Below are 5,745 nucleotides of genomic sequence, written 5' to 3' on the forward strand. Positions count from 1 at the left end.
ATTCTCCTGCCTCAGCCTCCCGAGTAGCTGGAACTACAGGCATGGGCCACCACGCCCAGTCAATTTTTGTATTTTTGTAGAGATGGGGTTTCACTATGTTGGCCAGGATGGTCTCGAACTCTTGACCTTCTGATCCGCCCACCTCGGCCTCCCAAAGTGCTGGGATTACAGGCGTGAGCCACCGTGCCCGGCCTCCACTTGACCATTTTTGATGGGAATTGGTCTAAAACACAACCCCTTCACCTCATTCCATGAGAATACCCAATGCAAGTGCCTTTACTGTTGACTCCCCGAAGCCTACATTATGAATATCAGTTTCTGTAATATCTTTAAAAATGGATGAGGGGATTAGACTATTTTGCTTCTAATAAACCTGCACTGTTTTGCATGGGAGGTTCTTGTTGGCCATTGTAAAATTGTTAATCTTTTCTCTAACACATACCTGTCACTTTTATTGTATGTGTAGCCTTAAAAATCAGTGTTCCTGGGCTGGGCACAGTGGCTCATACCTATAATCCCAGCACTTTGGGAGGCCGAGGTGGGCGGATCACAAGGTCCAGAGATTGAGACCATCCTGGCCAACATGGTGAAACCCTGTCTCTACTAAAAATGCAAAACATTAGCTGCTGGTGGTGGTGCACGCCTGTAGTCCCAGCTACTAGGGAGGCTGAGGCAGGAGAATCACTTGAACCCGGGAGGTGGAGGTTGCAGTGAGCTGAGATCGCACCACTGCACTCCAGTCTGGCCAGAGTGAGACTCCGTCCAAAAAAAAAAAAAAGAAAAAAGAAAAAAATCAGTGTTCCTGCTTTTGACCCAACAGTACCCTTGACCTATTTTCATATTTGCCTCTTCTAATCTGGTATGGCTCAAAACACCAGGTAATCAATCTTATTAAGAATTAAGAAAATAAGTAAATAGGGTACTCTTAAGAATAAATGGGTCCAGATTTAGTGCATGGACTTGGTGTCATGTCCTTGCTCAAAGGTTTTTATCTTCCTGGCTCTGGGCTTTGGCTGTCTGAAGCCGGACCATCCTCAGTGCTCAGCTTCTCTTTGGCTCAGCAGAGGAAGAACAAGGCTGTCTCTTTGATTTCCTGGGGATGCCATTTTCCACACCCACTTTTCGAGGCCAAAGGAGAGCGATTTCACCCATGCCACAGTTAGAGTTTCTAACTGCAGAACGCAGAAGCTTTTGTCAAATTCGAGCAGTTTTCTTTGAGAATTTTAGAACAACTGTTTTATAGCAACCATTCTAGTTCAACCAACTGAGCTCTTTTCTATACAGTAATTTTTAAAATCTCCAATGGTGTCTCTTTAAGAGCCTCTCCAGCTGGCAGCCTTTTCTCCTTGGCTTCTTGCCTCTCTCTGTCCTTCTTTGTCCTGCTCTGCAGCATCACTGAGAGCTGTTGTGTACATGTGGATTGTGGGGCTCTTGGCCACACTGAATGGGCCACAAGGGGACCCCTAGGACACCCTGCATTACATTCGAAAGCGGCCAAGAGGACTTAGAAAGAAGAACACTGATCTCACCATTTCCAAGGGATGGGGGTAAATGTGGTTGTGGATTCTTGTTCCTGGGTGAGTTTTGGATGTTCTTCTTTCCTGAGATAACATTCAACAGTGGTGTGCAGGCTGCAAAAGGCAGCTGAACGTCAGTGACTCTTCCATGGTGTAAAGGGATTACTCTGGGTCCTAACCCCTGAAGCCTGTGCCAGTCGACCTGGCCGAGGCATTCATGATGAAGGGTGACTCTTCACCTCCTTGACACTTGGCTCTGAAGAATGAAGGTAGATGGTTGGGAAGTCATTGTGATCATGGTATCTTGCATTGCTTGTGGAGCCTGTTGCTATACAGTGGAGGGGCATTTGCAGGCGGAATTGGAAAGTAGAAGTCCAGAGAGTGAGGAAAGAGGGAAAAATCAAAAGAATTGAGAAAGACGACACCTATAAAACCTGAATTTAGTCGGAAAAAATATTTTTAAGTTACTTTTAACAGATAAATTGATCGTGTTTTTGATCATTTTATACAGAAGGTAAATAATACCATTTTAGTCTGAAATGCAAAATAAAGATAAACTGTTTTCCAATAGTTTGTTCAATTTTCATGTCAAAAATGAAGGATACAGTAATTCCTTTGTAATGGATAATTTCTGGTTGGTTTCTCATTTATGGACTGAATGTATACTCTTCCTCCTGCTCGCATGCACACTCATATGTGGAAATCCTAGCCGTCAATGGAATGGTATTATGAACTAGGGCCTTTGGGAGGTGATTATGTCACAAGAGTGGAACCCTCATAAACGGGATTAGTGCCCTCATAAAAGAGATCCTGGAGAGATCCCTCTCTCTCCCTCTTGCCATCGAGTGAGGATTTAAGAAGCCATCTGGAAACCAGGGGGAGAAACCTCATGCAATCTGACCGTGCTGGTACCCTGACCTTAGACTTCCAGCCTCCAGAACGTGAGATGCAGGTTTCTATTGTTTATAACACACGCATCTGTTGCACTTTGTAATAACAGCAGCTTGAACTGAGACAGGTTTCATCTGCACATGATCTTCCTGGATCATCTATGCCTCATCCTGCTTTGCTGTTGCTCCAATATTCACTGAGACCTTTATATTCTACATGTGTTTGCTGACTTCTGTAGCACCTGCTTCCCTCACGAGTGTGTAACGCCCATGAGAGGAGACATTTTCTCTGTTCATTTATGCATTCTTAGTGCCTAGGATGTGCCTGGTACATTAAAAAAAAAAAAAGAAAAAAACACTCAATAGGTGTTTGTTAAATGACTGGGTGAACACCAGTGGCACTTTCTTTTAAAAAAAATTGATAGCATTTAGGCCGGGCGTGGTGGCTCACGCCTGTATTCCCAGTGCTTTGGGAGGCCGAGGCGGGTAGATCACAAGGTCAGGAGCTCGAGACCAGCCTGGCCAAGATGTTGAAACCCCATCTCTACTAAAAATACAAAAATTAGCTGGGCACAGTGGCACGCGCCTGTAATCCCAGCTACTCAGGAGGCTGAGGCAGGAGAATCGCTTGATTCTCCTGGGAGGAGGATCAACCTCTGGGAGGCAGAGATTGCAGTGAGCCGAGATCGAGCCATTGCACTCCAGCCTGGGTGACAGAGTGAGACTCCGTCTCAAAAAAAACAACAACAACAAAAAAAAAACCTGAAAAAAACCGATAGCATTTAAAAGATATGGTGGCAAAGGTAATACATTTTCACAGAACATATTTAGAAAACATAGAAACAGAAGGGAAAAATAAAAATTAACCCCAATTTCACCATGCGAGACAACAACGTAAATATTTCGATGTGTATCCTTCCAGGAGTTTTTCAAAGCATTCATTTAGCAGGGACTGAGTGAGACAGTACATTGTATATTTGTCAAAAGATGCTTCCATTTTCACCTTGTCCTGGCCGACTGCAGACAGTCTCCTTGGATGATGCTTGTGACTCTTCCCTCAACACTTGAGTGGCACCTTGTGGTTGAGTACATGGGTTCCAAAGCTGAGCTTGAAGCCGGTGCTGGGAACCGAGTCACCAGGGGCATGGATGCTTCCATCGAGGCAGACAAGATTTAAAGAACTAGCTTCAGTGGCACTAATGAGACCAATAGCAAACCCAGCCTGGGACGTCTTAGGAGACTGTCACAATTTCCATTTCTCTCTCTGCCTGATGTTTCTGCACAATACATGAGGAGTCTGGAGAGCAGGAGCAGACCTCGAAAAAGACATCCTGGGCTTCCTGATAATGTGAGCATCAAGGGGCTCCACTACTTAATTATAAAGAAAAGTTTTGTTCTTAATTTGTTTTCTAAGATTAAATGGATCATATTTATGGTTGTATGCCTTTAAAAAATAAATTTACTTTGATTTATTTTTAATCATTTTTTTAACATTTCTAAGGGTGTCTGAAAATGTTAGGTTTCCCTGGATTAATTCGTGCTTCTCTGACCTGTATAAATTTGCAAAAGGATGAAAATTACAAATAGGAGGGAAGACTTCAAGACCTGGTGTCTTAAGTTTGTTCCCCCAGGAGGTGATAAAGATTCAGGTGCAAGGGGTTTATTTTAGAGGTGATCTGGGAAGCACCAGGAGGGGTCAAGGAAGTGAGAATGGGCAGGGAAGGGAAGGAAGCCTATTCAGGTGTGCCCAGAGCAGGCTATGTCAGTGGGCACTGGTGCTCCATCCCACTGGGACTTCTGCCAGGGCGTGTAGATGCCCCTCATGCCTGACGGATACAAAGCTACGGCACCTAATGCTCACTCACGATTGGTTGCAGGCTGCTTATGTAGCGGGTCACCCCCTCGTTCTTCTAGCTTGCCCTGTACACAGGTTGAGGACGCTCCTGCGGCTGGAGAAAGCTGGATCTGAAGCTTGTAGAAACTTGCAGAAAGAAGCCATTAAAGTGGCTCTGAAAGGTGGGTGCCTGCAGAGGGGCTGTGGGTGGGGCAGCAAGAGCATTTGCTGCATCCAAGGCGCTCCAGCCCCACTTTCACCAGGCAGCTCTGCATGGGAGATCATAGAGCCTGGCCTCACTGCTAATAAAGTGCTATTTTAATTTCCACTTGGGGCCAGGCGCGGTGGCGCATGCCTGTGATCCCAGCACTTTGGGAGGCTGAGGCAGGTGAATCAACTTGAGGCCAGGAGTTCGAGACCAGCCTGCCTAACATGGCGAAATCCTGTCTCTACTAAAAATATAAAATATTAGCTGGGTGTGATGGTGGAATCTATAATCCTAGCTACTTGGAGGCTGAGGCACGAGAATTTTTGAAGCCTGGGAGGTGGAGGTAGCAGTGAGCTGAGATTGTGCCACTGCACTCTGACAAAGCAAGACTGTGTTAAAAAAAAAAAAAAAAGAAAAAAAAGTTCCACTTGGCTGTGTCTCCTTGCTAATACGCTACTGAATGGAAGGGCTGATGGACAGCTCTGTGTTGAGTCAGGCTTGCTAAAAGGCAGGATTCCCTTGAGGGGTGCGGGTGGAGGGTGAAGTATTAACAGATAATTGTCATAATGAGGATACCTCCTTTCTGGAGCTAGGAGTCTTTAATTTAATTCATTCCTGGGCAGCATCGTCTGTCTTCCCCCCTTCAACCCTAAACATCCCCCTAAACAGCTTCATGTCAGTCGTGGAGGTCTAAAAGGATCTGAGGCTGCTGTGAGCGTCTCACTGGGTGATCCTTCCCTCACCACTAGCAAGTCTCCCTCCTGGGCACCCTTCTCTGTGTTTGTCTTGGTGGCAAAAGTCTGACTGCTAATGCTGGACTCCTTGTTTATGGTGAGAACAGAAGGGAAAGAGGAGCGTCCTGACAGTCACATATTTTAAAAATATATTTTGTAAGCAAAATATTTCACACTACCTGGAGATTTTTTTTTTTTTAATTGTGGCAGAGTCTTGCTCTGTCACCAGGCTAGAGTACCATGGTGTGATACCAGTTCACTGCAACCTCCGCCTCCCGGGTTCAAGTGATTCTCCTACCTCAGCCTGAGTAGCTGGGATTACAGGCAGCACGCCCGGCTAATTTTTGCATTTTTAGTAGAGATGGGGTTTCATCATGTTGGCCAGGATGATCTTGAACTCCTGACGTCAGGTGATCCACCCACCTCAACCTCCCAAAGTGCTGGGATTACAGGTGTGAACCAGTGTACCCGGTCAGATCATTTTTATGGTCATATTTGTTGTATTGAGGAAACTGGGCTTTTTGGATTTCTCCTTAATTTTTATACCTTTCCATTGTTTATA

General features: G+C 45.3%; 1 long non-coding RNA gene across 1 annotated transcript; it reads left to right on the forward strand.

Moving 5' to 3' along the window:
• Positions 1 to 2,308: 2,308 nt before the first annotated feature.
• On the forward strand, positions 2,309 to 3,808 carry LOC116552648. The gene is made up of 2 exons (XR_004269481.1): positions 2,309 to 2,458; positions 3,330 to 3,808. It is a non-coding gene; the product is annotated as an uncharacterized LOC116552648 (long non-coding RNA).
• Positions 3,809 to 5,745: the final 1,937 nt, after the last annotated feature.

The sequence above is a fragment of the Sapajus apella genome, unplaced genomic scaffold (assembly GCF_009761245.1).
Source record: "Sapajus apella isolate SASKATOON/1434 unplaced genomic scaffold, GSC_monkey_1.0 scaffold12, whole genome shotgun sequence".
In the NCBI taxonomy this organism is placed as follows: Eukaryota; Metazoa; Chordata; class Mammalia; order Primates; family Cebidae; genus Sapajus; species Sapajus apella.